At 44.1% G+C, this 19,076-nt stretch overlaps 1 long non-coding RNA gene across 1 annotated transcript; it reads right to left on the bottom strand.

Moving 5' to 3' along the window:
* Window positions 1–3,471: 3,471 nt before the first annotated feature.
* Window positions 3,472–4,176, bottom strand: LOC139063664 (uncharacterized). The gene is made up of 3 exons (XR_011517034.1): window positions 3,998–4,176; window positions 3,653–3,886; window positions 3,472–3,582 (listed from the first exon to the last, which is right to left on the bottom strand). It is a non-coding gene; the product is annotated as an uncharacterized lncRNA (long non-coding RNA).
* Between the last annotated feature and the right edge of the window lie 14,900 nt (window positions 4,177–19,076).

Genomic DNA, 19,076 nt, shown 5'->3' with positions numbered 1-19,076 from the left:
ATCTGTGCTGTTTTGAAACAGAAATAAACAAATGAATCATATTTGTCCACCCAAATACTTGATAAATATCACAAAAACAGGAAGGACAAAAACACCGTCAAGGTAAAGTAAGACATTTTATTTTTAAATAAACGGCTGTTTGTGATTAATCATGAGTTAACTATGGGCATGCTTTATATCATTATTAAATAGCCTTTGTGGCCTATAGGCTATGTAACTGAGATTTAATATGAAAAATTAGACAACCCTATTTTCTAATTAGGTATTTGCTCTATGTTGATTTATATTTCATAAACATTTACGGGCCAAGGGGAACATCAGCTGCTGATGGTATAATTTGAAGAAAAAAGTCCATTATGCTAACCTCCTCCCTTCATATTCAGAATTTTCTAGTTGTGTATAAAATGTGTATATTGTACCTCTCAAGTCCTTAATAAAGGTTAAATAGTTTTGAATTTAGTCATGTCACATGCCAGTGATTTATAATATAAACCTATAAATAATCTATTGCAGTTTTTTTTTTTACCATGGTTTAAAACTTTTATCTTATTATAGAATGAATATGACAAATTATCTTTTTGTGTTTGAATGCAGGCTCAATGAACAAGTACATTCAAGGAGGAGCTCACGCCAGAAGTTCAGATCAGCCATCCACCAGCAGTTCAAGAGCTCAAGATCAGTTGTCAGCCATCACGTCTGAACCTTCTACAACATCACCCAGCCCTGACCAGGAAGTACAAAGTAAAGCACTCCTACAGACCGAGCACAGCCCACAGCCAGCACTCCTGAAGGCAGAGTGAGTCCTGGATCTGAAAATGCATCTGAAAATTACATTGGAGAAACACATGTGCCACAACCGGTGCTTGTGTTGTCTGGATCTGTTACATAGTTGTAAATAATAACAATATGAAGTTCCTGTGTTGAGTATGTTATATTATGTAAATATCAGTCCTACTTTTTGTAAATAATAAGCAGTTTGTGCATACAAGAGAATTAAAGATAATTTAAGGCGAAGCGCTTGCACATACTGTGTTATTGTGTTGTTTTTTACGCGGGGTGGGTGGGGGTGGGGTGGGGGGGCACCACGAAGCCTTTGTGCTTAGTAGCAGCGGCCCTGACCGTACCTATCACAACATACCACCCAGCTCCTGCTGTAATCTACAGTCATCTCTCGCCTCGACTAATGCCATGCCCTTCTAACTGGTCTTCCAGCCCTGTGAGACATCTTCAAATAGTCCAGAATGCAGCAGCGCATCTGGTCTTCAACTGCCTAAAAGAGCACATGTCACCCCTCTGTTCACTGAGCTCTGAGCTTCTTCTGGCCGGGTCTGAAACGATACGTTTCGGACTTTTGTCGTAGCTGTGCTACTTGTCAGGTAGTTGGACACCCAAATCAAACTATTTGACCGGTTCCGTTACACCCGACCCCTGTGGTTTCAAACCCCTTTGACCACATTGTCATAGACTGTGTGGGGCCTCTTCCTCCCTCTAAGTCAGACCATAAATATTTATTAACCATCATGTGTTCGGCCACTCGTTTTCCCAAAGCTGTTCCTTTGTCCTCCATCACTACCAAAAACGTGATAAGAGCTCTAACAGGATTCTTCTCTGTTTTCGGGTTGCCCGCCGTCATACAATCGGACCAAGGGACCAACTTCACCTCTCGGATCTTTGCTCAGGTTACAAAACCTTGAACATAAAGCATGTCACTTCATCTAGTTATCACCCCGAAAGTCAGGGTGTCCTCGAGAGGTGGCATCAGACGCTAAAGACCATGCTCAGAAAACATTGTTTCTCCTCCGGTCGTTCGTGGGAAGAAGGTCTTCCGTTTGTGTTGTTTGCTGCTAGGGATGCGGTGCAGGATTCCACTGGTTTTAGCCCAAATCAGCTGGTGTTTGGTCAAGCCCCTATCGGCCCCTTGAAGACTCTGAAAGAACAATTTCTTTGGACCATTCCATCTGTTACTACTAGTCTTCCGTCCTATGTGAGCTCTTTCCAGAAAAGACTCCAGGCAGCTAATCAGTTAACACAACAACACCTCAGAACTGCTAAGGCCTCCATGTAGAGGCGTTTTGACAGAAAGTCTAGCTCCCGTGTTCAACAAATAGGAGATCAAGTACTACTCCTAAATCCTACTGTTGGTTCCTCGCTGTCTCCTAAGTTTGAGGGTCCCTTCGAAGTGTTGTCCAAACTGGATGAATGTAATTATGTCATAAAAAACCCTCTGATGCGTAGAAAGACCCAAGTGTGCCACATCAACAGGCTTAAGTTATTTTGTAGTAGAGACACGAACCCATCTATGTCGGGTGTTGTAGCCACCGCTGTTTCGCAGCCACCCGATCTAGAAATGCCCTCTCCTCCTCTTGCCATGGGTCCTCCTGTTACTCCTCATCTGATCAATTCGGAAACTCTTAAGAATCTTTCGCACTGTTTAGACCATCTCTGTCCAGCACAACAGGTAGAAGTACAAGAATTAATCCACTCATTTCCTGAGTTATTTTCAGATATTCCTTCCCAGACTCATCTCATCATCCACGACATCTCCCTTTCTGACCCTACGCCTGTACGGATGCACCCCTACCGCGCCAGTCCTCATAAGCGTGAGTTGATGAAGCAGGAGGTAAATTACTTACTCATGAATGGCCTAGAAAAACCAAGCAGCAGCTCATGGAGTTTGCCCTGCTTGTTGGAGAATAAACCTGATGGCACTTATAGATTTGTCACAGATTACTGTAAGTTAAATGCCGCCACTGTTCCTGACTTGTTCCCGTTACCTAGGATTGACGACTGTGTCGATAGTGTGGGAGCAGCGACTTTTGTTTCTAGACTGGATCTATTTAAAGGATACTGGCAGGTCCCTTTAACCCTGTTTGCCTCTAAGGTCTCGGCGTTTGTAACTCCGCATAATCTCCTGCAGAACACTGTGCTGTCCTTTGGCATGAGAAACGCTCCGGCTTCCTTTTAGAGGCTCGTAAATCAGGTATTGGGTGATGTACCAAATTGTAGTGCTTACCTGGATGACATAGTCATTTATACGTCGTCGTGGGATCATCACATCCAGACTCTTCAGAAAGTATTCGATCGTCTGAAATTTGCTAATCTCACTCTGAACCTAGCTAAGTATGAGTTTGTTAAAGCTACGGTCCGTTACCTAGGCAAGGAAGTGGGTCATGGTAAAGTAAGGGCTTTATCTGACAAAATCCAAGCCATGGTCTCTTTTCCACCTCCAAACACCCGCTGTGAGCTCCGAAGGTTTCTCGGCATAGCTGGGTTCTATAGGTGTTTTTGCCGCAACTTCTCGGTAGTGGCTAAACCCCTATGTTGAGCACTCATATCCCTTTCGCTTGGACTCCGGAATGCCAAAACGCATTTGTGTTTCTGAAAAAATTACTTTGTTGTGCTCCTGTTCTAGTTGCTCCAGATCTCTCCCGACCTTTCAAGCTGGAGGTTGATCTAACCCACGACATACAGAATCAGATCGGAGACGGTTTTAAAAGGTTTAAATAAGGATTTATTGAAGGGAAACCAAGGGAGCAGCGTAACGAAGCTGAGTTCTTGCGCAGGGAGGCTGGTGCGGGAAAACTGTGGACAGATCGGAGTTAGATCCAATTTGCGGAAGGATCAGGAAATCAGACTTGTGCAGAGGACTTACGGTCTGGAGAGGTGGGAACTGGTTTGAGGGAGGAGTGGTCCGGTCTGGGTAGCAGGGACTGAGATCCAGGAGTGAGACGTGGAGGGAGCTGAGCTTGGGGAGGTCCAGGAGGGTTAGGTGGGCAGCTGGAGGTGGTTCTGGCCAGGGGAGAGGCTGAGAGACGAGCGGGGTTGGAGCTTCAGATGATGCGGGCTCCAGAGTTCTGCCAGTCGAAGATGAGTGTGGAGGTTTTGTCTGGAGACAAAGCAGGAGGTCAAAAGGTAAAAATCCAATATCTAAAAACACATCTAGTTCTCAAAAAGTTAAGAGCTCGAATAAGTCACACGAGTGGCTGTTAGAAGGTACCCAGGTAGAGTAATCATCCAGCGAAGTGTAGGAGTCTCCCAGCTGCTTAAATACCCCTGGCCAGCTGATGAGCAGATCTGCTGCAGCTTGGTCACCTCCAGACACGCCCACCTGCAGAGGGAAACTCAAAAGACAGGGAGTGACAGCAGGGAAATACCTCAGACCGTGACAGTATTTAAACTTATCACCAAGAGCTAAAACCACCAAAGTTCAAAACACAAACAAATCCAAACAAACAGGGGTTAAAACTACACAAAACCTGGAGGACAGCAGAACCCCTGCACTGCTGGGACCCGACCCCGAAAATGTACAGGCAGTAAAGGACTGGCCCACTCCTTCCACATGCAAACAGCTGCAGAGATTTTTGGGTTTTGCTAATTTTTATCGTCGGTTTATTAAGGGGTACAGCCAGATAGCCGCCCCTTTGACACAACTGACCTCGGTAAAGAGGCCTTTCTTTTGGAACGCTGAAGCCTCCAGAAGTTTTTGTGAGTTAAAGGAGAGATTCATTCAGGCACCTATTCTCACCCGTCCAGACCCTGCAAAGCAATTCACACTCGAGGTTGACGCCTCGGATACGGGAGTCGGGGCTGTTCTATCTCAAACCTCCCCCACAGATCACCGCCTCCATCCCTGCGCCTTCTTCTCGCGGCGCCTCTCACCCGCAGAGAGGAACTACGATGTGGGAGATTGTGAGCTCCTGGCCATAAAACTCGCCTTGGAGGAATGGAGGCACTGGCTGGGGGGAGCTGAGCACCCCATTGTGATATGGACGGATCACAAAAATCTCTCCTACCTCAAGGAAGCTAAGAGACTCAACCCACGTCAGTCCAGGTGGGCCTTGTTCTTCTCTCGTTTTCACTTCATCATTTCTTATAGACCTGGCAACAAGAACGTCAAGCCCGATGCCCTCTCACGACAGTTCTCGGTGAATTCAGATCCCGAGCCTACTACCATCATACTCCCCGATTGTGTCCTGGGAGCCGTTACCTGGGAGATACGGGATCAGGTGCTCGAGGCTCAAAGGAACTACCCCTGTCCCAATCAGGTACCCAACCGCACCCTGTTTGTTCCTCCTTCCGTCAGGCATAAGGTGATTACCTGGGGCCACACCGCCAAATTCTCTGCCCACCCTGGTGTCAGTCGTACCGTAGCCTTAATCCGGAGGACTTTCTGGTGGCCCACTATGTTTAAGGATGTCAAGGAGTACGTTTCCGCCTGCCAAACCTGTGCCCGCAATAAGGGAAGTAACCAACCCCCTTTTGGACTATTAAATCCGCTACCCATTCCCTCCAGGCCCTGGTCCCACATTGCACTAGACTTTGTCACCGGTCTTCCCCCTTCTCGAGGCTTTACTGTTATTTTGACCATTATCGATCGTTTTTCCAAGGCTTGCCACCTAGTGCCGCTAAAGGCTCTACCCTCTGCTGCTGACACCGCCACTCTGCTTGTTAAGCATGTTTTTAGGCTCCATGGCATCCCTGCGGAGATACTCTCAGATCGCGGCCCGCAGTTTGTCTCAAGGGTGTGGAGGGACTTTGCCACCTGCTTAGGAGCTAAGGTGGCGCTAACGTCTGGGTTTCATCCGCAGTCAAATGGCCAATGCGAGAGACTAAACCAGGAGGTAGAAGCCATGCTCCGTTGTCTGTGTTCCTCTAGCCCTTCCAGTTGGAGTACCCACCTTCCATGGATCGAATACGCCCATAACGCCCATGTCTCCTCCGCCACCGGACTATCCCCCTTCGAGGCCTCGACAGGTATTCAACCCGGTTTGTTCCCTTCTGAATTTCCCTCCACAGTTTCCTCCGTTCCTCAGTTCCTGAAGGGGGCCCGGCGGGTTTGGGCGGCCACGCAACAGGCCCTACAGAGGACTGCAGAACGCAACCGGCGTCTGGCCGACCGGCACCGGCGTCCTGCCCCAGACTATGCGCCTGGACAGCTCGTCTGGCTCTCCACCAGGGACATCAGATTGAAGGACCACTGCAAAAAACTTTCCCCCACATTCATCGGTCCCTACACGATTTCAGCTGTCATCAACCCGTCCTCCGTCCGCTTGGATCTGCCGTCCCACATGAAGATACACCCCGTTTTTCATGTCTCCCTTCTTAAGCCTGTCATCTCCAGTTCCCTGTGCCCTCCTGTCGACCCTCCGCCTCCTGTGCGTCTCGCTGACGGGGGCCTCGGTTACCGTGTCCAGCGCCTTCTGGATGTGCGACCTCGTGGCCGGGGTTTCCAGTACCTGGTCAAGTGGGAGGGTTATGGCCCGGAACATCGACAGTGGGTCCCGCGGTCATGGATCGATGACCCCTCTCTCATCCGGGATTTCGAGTTGGCCCGCTCCTCCTCCTCCTCCTCCTCTGCTCGGCCGCCGGGTGGCGTCCCTTGAGGGGGGGGGGTACTGTCACGGTCTGAGGTATTTCCCTGCTGTCACTCCCTGTCTTTTGAGTTTCCCTCTGCAGGTGGGCTTGTCTGGAGGTGACCAAGCTGCAGCAGATCTGCTCATCAGCTGGCCAGGGGTATTTAAGCAGCTGGGAGACTCCTACACTTCGCTGGATGATTACTCTACCTGGGTACCTTCTAACAGCCACTCGTGTGACTTATTCGAGCTCTTAACTTTTTGAGAACTAGATGTGTTTTTAGATATTGGATTTTTACCTTTTGACCTCCTGCTTTGTCTCCAGACAAAACCTCCACACTCATCTTCGACTGGCAGAACTCTGGAGCCCGCATCATCTGAAGCTCCAACCCCGCTCGTCTCTCAGCCTCTCCCCTGGCCAGAACCACCTCCAGCTGCCCACCTAACCCTCCTGGACCTCCCCAAGCTCAGCTCCCTCCACGTCTCACTCCTGGATCTCAGTCCCTGCTACCCAGACCGGACCACTCCTCCCTCAAACCAGTTCCCACCTCTCCAGACCTTAAGTCCTCTGCACAAGTCTGATTTCCTGATCCTTCCGCAAATTGGATCTAACTCCGATCTGTCCACAGTTTTCCCGCACCAGCCTCCCTGCGCAAGAACTCAGCTTCGTTACGCTGCTCCCTTGGTTTCCCTTCAATAAATCCTTATTTAAACCTTTTAAAACCGTCTCCGATCTGATTCTGTATGTCGTGGGTTAGATCACTTCACCACCTCATGACAAAAACTGCCACTCTCTTCTTTACAGATCACAACCCCCTCGTGTTCCTCTCTTGGATGAATAACAGCAACCAGCGGCTGATGCGGTGGGCCCTCCTGCTCCAGGAGTTCAACCCGGAGATTCGGCACAAGAGTGGAGCAGAAAACATAATTGCTGACGCGTTGTCACATAGTTTTAATCATGAGGCTCCCTTGTAGGTTTTGTTTTCAGATGTCGGATCCTCCTGAATGGCTAGTGTTGTTAGCGCAAGCTGACATCCCGGGAACACTCCGCAGTGCTGGGGATCAGCGCCGCGTGATTATTTGTGTTTAATCTGCCCACCTTCTGTGATCCAGGGGTAGTTGGTTAGTTCCTTTTGCGTGTGTTAGATAGCGGGAGACCTCGTTTTTTTTTTTTTTTTTTGGATAAATGTTGGCCCTTTATGAGACCCCCATTTATTTTCTTAAGTGTGTGTGTATGTGTGTGTGTGTGTGTGTGGGGGGGGGGGGGTGTCACGTGCCGTGCCCCTTGTCGGCCAGAAGATGGCCTCAGGGGCCTTTTACCTTTCCTGTCTCCCAGTGCCCAGCTGTCTATAATCAGCAGTAATCACTTGGCAGCTGTGAAAGGCTGCTCCCAGCCACCAGTTAATTGAGAATGTCCAAGGATAGAGTAGACTGGAAACAGTTTATTCTATTCTCTTCTCCTCGGTTCGCTTTTGCTATAACTCGGTTCGCTCACTAGACTTCGGTTTATTCTCACTTGGATTAAAGATTTGGATTTAGGATTTTGTCCATTTGGCTTAGAGACTTCGGACCGGCTTTAGAATTTTGACCTCGGATCTCCATCAGTGGCGGCTGGTGAATTATAATTTTTTTGTTGTGGGGTGCATTTACGCCGTCTGTTAGATGCTAGATGCACTAACCACATACTTCCTCCTGGAAAGCTGGTGGGGTGGCACCCTAGCATCCCCTATGGATTAACTGCCACTGATCATCCTTAACTTCCTGGGGATTGTCGTAAACAAACAAAAAAAAACATCTAAAACATATTCTGAAATGTTGCAATGGTCCATGAGGTTTAATGTTGTGTGATCAGTGACAAATTCTTAAGGATCATTGGAAAAATAAGTCTATGCTAACTGTCAACACACATGTGCAGTACTATGTAACTAGCAGAAACGTTTATAAAGAAGACTTGCGTTTTAAACAAACATTGTTGCTAGCGTTTAAAAGGGAGCACGACAATGATCTTTAGAGAATGGTTTTATATTTTCTGGTCACAGTTTTAGATTTACAAGCCAAACATTATAAACTACACTAAGTTTCTAACAAAGTCAAGCAGATGCTGTCATATCACACCTGTTCTATCTGACCTACACTGGCTCCCTGTGCACTATCGGGTGCAGTTTAAAACTTTAATGTTTGCTTTTAAAGCTCTGCTTGGTGTTGCTCCCCTCTACCTGACAGAGCTGCTCCCACCATATATCCCCTCCAGGTCACTAAAATCTGCTGATCAACAACTCCTCTGTTCCTAAAATGAGCTATAAAGCTCGGGGACAGCGTGCGTTTGCTTACACTGCAACCATCGACATTTATAGTGGACAATTCATTTCCATAGTCTCCAGTACCACGTTTTTGAGGCTAAATGGGAGGTGGCCACCACCGCCATTTTGAAAGTGCCACAGGTTCCGTCAAGCCCAGACAATTCCACAAAAGGGAAGAGAGGTGGAGCTGAGGGTGGGGCTGTAAGGCTGGGATCAACTGATGACACCCGGTCGAACTAGCTACAAGCTAATCTGAAGCTAACCCAAAGCTAACGTGGAGGTGGGAGCTAAGCTAATGGAGGTAGCAACCTAGCTACAGCCGGAGTTAACTGTGCACAGCACCAGAGCTTCTGAGTCAGAGATACGCCGGGCTGACCGCTGGGTAAAACCGGGTGGAACACAGAGGTCACCGAGACCTCCACAAGCCAGCAGCTGCACAGCAGACAAGCGCCGCGATCAGAGATGCGCCGAGCTGCGGGGAGGGGAGAAACGGGTGGAAAACATCGGTCTCCCGAGAGCTCCACAAGCCGATAGTGGGAGCCCAGCTCCACCAACATGTTATATTTCAACCCATTTTCTAAAGTGCAGCATTATGTTAAACACACTGGAATTTGTTGGTCTTTCTTCTGTTAGACCAAGCACGGGTACGGAGAAGATGGAGTTAAACACCTTTTGAGTTGGCAGAATGAGGAGACAAATGATCAGAAGTCCAGCCACTGTTTTCACCGCTCATGAGGGGGAGAGCCTTTGCAACATACAGCAGGTCCCGCGATCTGCTCCTGTCAGTCTGCTGAAATGGCTGATTTTTATTGAAAAGCACAGGAATGTAACATACGCAGTTTGCCATACACACACGTAATTCTGCCATCTGCACCTGTAGACGCACGTCAGCTAATAGCCTTGTTAATGAAAGACCAATTCATCCCAAGGACATGCAACCTTGAGATGACCAGGACACATCCTGCAACATCCTTTGCTAACAAAGACAGTTGTTCTTGTATTGAGGAACTGAAGGAAGGAACACTTTCACTCCCTTTTGGAGTTCCTGCAGCTGTTTAGAGCTCATGCAGGAGAGAAGCACAGAGAGGCCTTTGATATTATAACATGATTCCATAATGAAAAAAAGTATCATATAACAATGAATAATAAAAGAGCTTATATGAGAGTTACATATATTTTCAATCCCCCTTTTGAACTCTTTTAAGAGTTCAATAAAGATATAAGAAATCAAAACAAAAACACCAAATTCCATCAAAAAGAATCCAATAAGCAAAGTTTTAAAATACAAATACAAACAATCAATCAGATTACAGCTTCTCATATTTCCAGCAGTAAAGTAATACAAAAAACATGATCATATTTTTAACTGAACATGTTACAACATGAATGGATCGCATGCTCACCGTATGAGGGCGAAAAACCCTAATTGTCGTACGTTAATAGGGAAAATTCCCCCATGTCCTCCCATTTTGGGACAAACACCTTTTGGCACAGAGTGGGCATGCCTAGGACATCAATGATCAAAAAAATAAAAACAACACAATCAAAAAACTCATAGAAATGAACAGGTGAAGGGATTGTTACATAAATCACTGAACATTCTCACACTCTAACATCATCTTCTTCATCATGAGAGTCATCACTATCATCAGAGGGTTCCCTTCCCAAATAGATGTTAGGATTGGCTAGTAACAAGGGCATCTGGATAATTGGGTCAGCAGGTGGAGGAGAGATGGCAATGGTGATCAATCCTTGTAAAATAAATGAGGGTGTAAAATATAACCCTTGTAGAATGTTCGTATGGTGGTTACTTCTTCCCCCTGTTGAGGTCCCTCCACTGGCTCCAGGCAGCTGCAGGGGGTGATGATATCAAGATTCTCGTCCTGCTGGATGTGGTGGCAGCTTGGCATGCTACCTCGTCCCGCAGAATTGGTAGCTTGGCACGCTATTGTAGTCAGCTACTTCTCTTCCTGGTTTTTGGATCCTTTTTCTTGTCAGGCAGATGTCGGCTGCTTCTCTTCCAGGTTAGGCTCCTCCCGTCCAGCCGGACAGCGTGTGACGTCCTCTCCGTGATCCTGTATGGCCCGGTCCACCTTGGTTCCGTCCACTTTCTTTTGGTGACCTTCAGCAGGACCCAGACGACGCCTGGCACCGAAGGCGAAGTATCTTCATGTGTGGTTTTGGTCCAATGAAGGCTTTCTCGGCTTGTGCAGTCCAATTGATCTTGGCAGATAGTTGGTAGGAAGATTCACACTCCGGCCAGACCAGAAGTTCCCCGAACCGATCGCCTAGGGATTAAAGGTTATGCACAAAAATGTCCTAGCTCTTACTGACCCTAGCCTCTGATACCTTCAACGTCAGACACATACAGTTACGAACAGCAAGCGCAATTAAAGGTACAGTGACATCACGACATGGACACACACAGACACACAAACACATACACATGCACATACACAGAGAGAGAGGGAGAGAGTAAGAATGTGTGTGGGAGAAAGAAATGAGTGGGATCCACTTTGCCACCAGCATCTCCACCTGTGTCACAGAGAAAAAATTACAAAGAAATTAAAACATAAAGCAAACAACAATAATTCAATGAGTATAAATGATCAAACTAAAATATACAACCATGCATGGGTTTTATAACAGTTCCGGCAACACTGGAGAGGAAGCCTTGTACAATGAATTCTTAAGATGTCCATCAATTAGAGGTTATAGCCAAATTGTTTCAGGATCCTGAATTTGAATTGGTCAATTTACTCAGAATAGTCCAATGGCTTTGTTGATGTTTCTCAAGGCTCGGCCATGCCCATATAGATAAATAAACAAACAAACAAAACAAACACAGTCAAACACACGGTCCATACACGTCTCTGTGCCCTCACACACCAAGCAAATGTCAGACTGAAGCGAAAGTGTGAAAACACTTAACCTAACGCTAAATCAGTGGAAAGAAAAAAATAAGACCTAAAGCGTGTGATCAAATTAATCCAACAAAACTTCCCATAACTGCCGTTCTAAACTCATGTTGCGGTGTGATCTCTCCAATTAGAAATTAGGACAACCACTTTTACTATCAATTCAACCAAATAGTTTCAGGTTGTCCCTTACCTAAACTACCTGTCTTTCTTACCTTCTTTCTTTCTTTCTTTCTTTTTTAAGAACACTACTCGCACAAGAAATCCTAAGAATTAATTCACTACTTAAGGTTAATTCATAAATAACGAAACTGCAGTTACAGGTTTGTTTGTGCATAGTATTGGTAATCAGCAGTTTTTTTCCTTATCTCCTCATCTAGAAGTGTGTTTCTGTGCTACTCCTCCATCTATAACACAAGTTAGTATCATCCTTAAAGCGTCTGAAATTAAGCTGCATTGCTAAATCAATAACGTGATTTGTGCTAAGAAATACTCCCCTATCCTCTTCCTTTTTCCAGTGGCACTGAATGACAGATTTTAGATCAATTTAACGTTTTATTACTATTACGTTTCATTTAATTAATTTTGCTTTTTCTCTCTTATTTTTATCTATTTATTTATTTATGTTATTTACTTATTTATCATGCCATCCTGTGATGATAATCTTAAAGACTTTTTAGCCAATTGTCGTCAAAAAGGCCAATTAAAAATATTATGTTAAAGATTTCACAAGATAAAAATGTGAACATAATTTTTATCGAATGAGGGGTACCATTATTCAATATTTTTGTAACATTATTTTCTGCGTTAGAACTTACAGCTGATAGAAAAATATAGGTTTGGCTAGATCTGTTGGGAAACTCAACGGAGCTGAAACAACACTGTTGTCTCGGATGAGATGTTCCATGAATCATTTAGTCAGCTGAATGCCAAATTATTCATTTAATGTTTATTTTTATGCAATGAATGGAATGGGATGGAACGTTACTATAAACTGTCTGGAAATTTGCGCATGTTTGCTCGAAGGAGAAAACTGTTGAAGCCTAAAGTGTTCTCCTAGACTTATAAATAGACACCGTTTCCTTAACCAATGAAAATAAGTGATGACGCTGATGTATTCCGTTTTGAAAAGAAAATAAGGCTTTACTGCATGTCCGCTGCAGCTGAGAATCCTAAGACAATAAAGATTATATTGACGTCCAATGGTGAGTTGGGCTGAAATCCAGGTTACTAATCCTATTATTTATTTATTTATTGATATTATTATTATCTTTTTTTTTTTAGGCTAACTTTCTCAGTTAACTAGGTTCTACAGTAGTTTAGTAAATTTTCCACAGTTCTGACATTTCATCAATTCAACTGGTTGTTGCCAAAAAGCCTTGTTCATTACCTGACTGCAGCAAGCACTCTTTTACTGGGTGTAACCATAGGAAACAGTCTCTTTTGAGCCTCTCTTTGTAAGTCCAGGATGACCACCATCATTGATTAAAGTTCACATGTTAGCACACATGCTCCCACTTTTGTACTTTGTTTCATCAGCAGCAGGGCAAATAAGTTTCTGCCTCTTTGTCCATCTTGTAGTGCTCCCCGTCTTGATGTTATACAGGTGCTGGCCAGTAAATTAGAATATCATCAAAAGGTTGAAAATATTTCAGTAATTCCATTCAAAACGTGAAACTTGTACATTATATTCATGCAATGCACACAGACCAATGTATTTCCAATGTTCATTACATTTAAATTTGATATTCATAAGTGACAACTAATGAAAACTCCAAATTTGGTATCTCAAAAAATTAGAATATTCTGAAAAGGCTGAATATAGAAGACACCTGCTGCCACTCTAATCAGCTGATTTACTCAAAACACCTGCAAAGGCCTTTAAAAGGTCCCTCAGTCTTGTTTTGAAGGCACCACAATCATGGGGAAGACTTCTGACTTAACAGCTGTCCAAAAGACAATCATTGACACCTTGCACAAGGAGGGCAAGACACAAAAGGTGATTGCTAAAGAAGCTGGCTGTTCGCAGAGCTCTGTGTCCAAGCACATTAACAGACAGGCGAAGGGACGGAAAAAATGTGGTAGAAAAAAGTGTACAAGCTCTAGGGATAACCGCACCCTGCAGAGAATTGTGACGACAAACCCATTCAAAAATGTGGGGGAGATCCACAAAGAGTGGTCTGCAGCTGGAGTCAGCGCTTCAAGAACCACCACGAGGAGACTCATGAAAGACATGGGATTCAGGTGTCGCATTCCGTGTGTCAAGCCACTCTTGAACATGAAACAGCGCAAGAAGCGTCTCGCCTGGGCCAAGGACAAAAAGGACTGGACTGATGCTGAGTGGTCCAAAGTTATGTTTTCTGATGAAAGCAAGTTCTGCATTTCCTTTGGAAATCAAGGACCCAGAGTCTGGAGGAAGAGCGGAGAAGCACAGAATCCACGTTGCATGAGGTCCAGTGTAAAGTTTCCACCGTCAGTGATGGTGTGGGGTGCCATGTCATCTGCCGGTGTTGGCCCACTCTGTTTCCTGAGGTCCAGGGTCAATGCAGCCGTCTACCAGGAAGTTTTAGAGCACTTCATGCTTCCTGCTGCTGACCAACTTTATGGGGATGCAGACTTCACCTTTCAACAGGACTTGGCACCTGCACACAGTGCCAAAACCACCAGCACCTGGTTCAAGGACCATGGTATCCCTGTCCTTGATTGGCCAGCAAACTCGCCTGACCTTAACCCCATAGAAAATCTATGGGGTATTGTGAAGCGGAGGATGCAATACGCTAGACCCAACAATGCAGAGGAGCTGAAGACGACTATCAGAGCAACCTGGGCTCTCATAACACCTGAGCAGTGCCACAGACTGATCGAGTCCATGCCACGCCGCATTACTGCAGTTATTGAGGCAAAAGGAGCCCCGACTAAGTATTGAGTGCTATACATGCACATTCTTTTCATGTTCATTCTTTTCAGTTGGCCAACATTAGAGAAACAAACATTTTTTCATTGGCCTTTAGAATATTCTAATTTTCTGAGATACCAGATTTGATGTTTTCATTGGTTGTCACCTATAAATATCAAAATTAAACGTAATAAACATCGGAAATACATTGGTCTGTGTGCATTGCATGAATATAATGTACAAGTTTCACGTTTTGAATGGAATTACTGAAATATTTTCAACCTTTTGATGATATTCTAATTTACTGGCCATCACCTGTAAGTCACAGCTTTTGGTGAGGGCTTCCAGGTTCTCTTTGTATAGAAGTCAGACCCAAACATTCTTTGCAGCTGGTTGTGACAGGCCCACCCAGTAAAGTTCATGCCCGCCACAATGCACAGCAAACGTTTTCCTTAAATATGTTGATTGGATTGAAATGACAGAACTTTCTCTTTTTACAAATCAAAATCAACGATGGTTTCTAATAATTAGTCGACTTTATTGACTCAAAAATAAATCTGAACTACTTCCTATGCACAATTTGTTCTGAATCATCAAATCAGTTCTACACAGGTTTTAAACATTAAGCACAATCTACCCCAAATGCAAGATCCCTCCTTTCATTTTTTATTTATCTATTTTTATTTTAGGAAAATAACTACCAGTTTTTAACTCAAAACAGCCTGGTACAGTTTCTAGCCAGGTTACAGGAAATAATACTTAGTTTATCTGTTTTTTCATTATTCAGCGTCCCAAAATCCAGCCATTAACGTTAATGGTCCTTAAAGTTGAGGCAAGACAATTATTGGATTTTGTTTTATAGCAAGATTTAACAAATAGTTTGTTTCTTGACTGATTATTTGTTAATTTTATGGTTTTCATAAAGATGATCCTGAGAAGTTCAGAGCTGCTTTTCGCAGCACCCTGTGCTATTTTTAGACTATGGGATTCTTGTGTGTAAAAGTGGGTGGAGTCAGGTCCCCAGGCTGAAACTCCAGTCATTCTCACTAGATCTGTCCGAGAGGAAGGATCTCCTGAATACCCTAACCAGGAGCCTTAAGGTACGTCCAAAACACCGAAAAATATCCTTTCTAAAGTCACAAATTGCTTAAAACTGCATGTTACACAGAAAAACAGAGAGAGCGAGGGAGTCCAGCTGACTCCACGGCCCATAATCAGACAAAATACTTCCTTTATAACCACAACCATGCAACTTTTGTATTTTAAAGGATTTACTTGTCATCACACTAACGATAAATTCTTTTTCTATTGTTTCCACAGTCTCTTGAACTAAATAACCGTCTAGCAAAAACATGGACCGCACCGTTTCTCAAGCAGCTGCTCCCTCTATTAAAAACTGAGTCATTCAGGAGAAGGTCCAGCGAAAGCAGCATTTACTTCTCATGCAAGAAGACACGCATTCACTCATTCACAAGGCACAGAGACATTCTTTGTTTGTCACAGTCCTTTTTTTTTTTTTTTTTTTTAAAGTAAGTCAGTCCGTCACTTATTTATTCTCTCTCTCTCTATATATATATAATATTTTAAGCACAGAATTTATTTAACACTGCACTGGTTATTTTCAGAATTTAATGCTTACTATGCTTTCAAGCAGGCCTTATGTAACATTAGAGCAAATCCAATTGCAATTTTTTGAGAGCGCTCTGAGGAATAGTTTATATATTTATTTTCTGCAGATCTGTTTTGATTTTACTGTTTAGCAGCTATCTGACTTTATGTATATGTATATCCATATATTTCTGAAATAAAGCTGTCATATACAACCTTACTTGCCATTCTTATTGTTTTTTTTTTTTTTTATCTCCAGGCCACTTAACCCCCAGATCGGGGTCCCTCACATGCTGCTCCGCACACAAATGATTATCACGCTTGTACACTACATATGTATATATATGTATACACATATACATACATACACACATACATACACATATGTTACTTTAAAAACCTTTTATTTATTAACTTATGGTGTTCTGTTCAAAGACTGATCAGAACAGGGTTGCAGAATTTGAATTTTGCGTAGCTCCAAACATTAATTTTAGCACTGCAGTGTAATTTACATATACGAGTTGCAACTTTTTAAAGCTCTTATTTATCTTATTTATTTATTTTCTGGTACCGCATCAGGCCTTCACACACACCATCCAGCGCTGTACACACACACACACACACACACACACGGAGCTCCCAAAACTCTGCTCTGCATTCTGCACTCTCCTAGTGCTGCACTTTCAATCCAGAGCCGTAAGCAGCCTCTTGCTGCGCCTCACACACACAGGCTGAACTCAGCTTACACACACAGTGAAGCTTGTCTACAGCTGTGCCTTTTTCTCTCGATTCTGCAGCCTTCACTTCCCAAATCTTGCTCCAGTTACCTCTACTGTTAACATCTACCCCTTTTTCCTTCGTCGCCTTTTCTGCTGACTTTCTCAATAAAACCTTATTTCTCGTGGCTTCAACTGGGCTCTTGTCATATTTTAAACATTGCTCATTTTATGCAAAAACAGTTACCTTAGAACATTTTTCTCATCTCATGCAAAGGTCCTCGACCTTTCGAATTTAGGGAGCTCTCTTTAGCCTCCCAGGCCCTTAACCCATACCAGGTCCTCGACCTGTACTTTAAACTTTAGGGAGCTCTCTTTAGCCTCCCAGGGCCTTAACCTAAACCAGGTCCTTGACCTGCAGTATTTTAGGGTTCCCACCCCTAAGGCCCTACCCTAGCTTAATATAACCTCGTTATATTTTCTATTCGCTCGTCAGCAAATAGTGTGGTCAGCCACGACCTGGAAAATGGAATTTAGGGCTTCTCTAATAACCCTGGGCCTCCAACCCTTCTTCTGTACTATTTCCTTATCTCATTTATCATTAAACCATTGTAAAATCCTTATCTTATTTCACCATTAAACCATTACAAAAAAAATCTCTTATTTTTTCTGCGCTTGTCTACACTTTCTTCTCCAACTATTATTTTAGGACCACAGCTACTATGATTCTGGACACAAAGGCTTTGGATAAATCCAATGAGCAGTTTTTAGAAATAAGGTTCTGCTCACCTTGTTTTCCACCGCGGTGTTCTGTGCCAAGATCGTTCACTGGGTCGGTTGGTCAAATTGTCCTCCAAAAACTCCTTTTTCTTCAAAAAGAAAAAATCCTGTTCGTGACGCCAAATTTGTTGGTCTTTCTTCTGTTAGACCAAGCACGGGTACGGAGAAGATGGAGTTAAACACCTTTTGAGTTGGCAGAATGAGGAGACAAATGATCAGAAGTCCAGCCACTGTTTTCACCGCTCATGAGGGGGAGAGCCTTTGCAACATACAGCAGGTCCCGCGATCTGCTCCTGTCAGTTGCTTCGGACAGACTCTCGCCGTTCTGCTGAAACGGCTGATTTTTATTGAAAAGCACAGGAATGTAACATACGCAGTTTGCCGTACACACACGTAATTCTGCCATCTGCCCCTGTAGACGCACGTCAGCTAATAGCCTTGTTAATGAAAGACCAATTCATCCCAAGGACATGCAACCTTGAGATGACCAGGACACATCCTGCAACATCCTTTGCTAACAAAGACAGTTGTTCTTGTATTGAGGAACTGAAGGAAGGAACACTTTCACTCCCTTTTGGAGTTCCTGCAGCTGTTTAGAGCTCATGCAGGAGAGAAGCACAGAGAGGCCTTTGATATTATAACATGATTCCATAATGAAAAAAAGTATCATATAACAATGAATAATAAAAGAGCTTATATGAGAGTTACATATATTTTCAGTTTTACCCTATTACATTTAAATTTCATGGTTAAACAGTACATGTTAAAATCTAAGCTCAGCTCGGCAGTGACCTAAAATACATAAATATAATTTTACTTACCGAAAACAATGAAGTGAAGACTCCTTGGACGCTCTATTAGTGCAATTAATGCCACAGCAAGTCATTTTGTCCAGCAATTGCACAAAAATATCCAAACAAGAATACACAAACACAGAGACTCAAAATGCCGGAACAGTTTCCAGGCCAGGCCGAGGCTCTACTGAGGCCTTTCCACGGAGCTAGCTCTGTGGTCACGTGGGTCTGATGCTCATTAATTATACAGAATTTTAGGCTTTTAATACACTTAAACAGAAGAGTGAGAAAAAAATTCACCCCCCTCAGAGTTGTCCTGAGTGTAAACTAGATCATTTAAACAAAAAACATGTTTTGGTACCAAGCTGTAAACATGATGAGGGTGGAACTGCAATTTTTGGTACTTCCGGGTTGGCCTCACTTTTAGAGCTGCATTGTGGGGGCTTGGCTGCAACAAAACTGTGGAAAGAACTCCCGCTGTCTGTGTGCCAGTCTCATTCACTGGTGCAATTCAAATGTAGCCTAAAGACTCATTTCTTCCATTTAGCCTTTGGTCGATGAGTGTGTTCTCAAAATTTCCGCAACGCGCACCTCGGAAAATTTCTAACCACGCGGACGGTCGGACGCGGAAAAACATGGCGGACCGGCAAGAACTAGTATGGCAGAGGTTGGTAAATACAAACATTTGTATGATTCAGCTCTCAGAGATCA

This window comes from Nothobranchius furzeri, chromosome 17 (genome assembly GCF_043380555.1).
Source record: "Nothobranchius furzeri strain GRZ-AD chromosome 17, NfurGRZ-RIMD1, whole genome shotgun sequence".
Lineage (NCBI taxonomy): Eukaryota > Metazoa > Chordata > Actinopteri > Cyprinodontiformes > Nothobranchiidae > Nothobranchius > Nothobranchius furzeri.
This window is presented reverse-complemented; position numbering and strand designations above follow the sequence as displayed.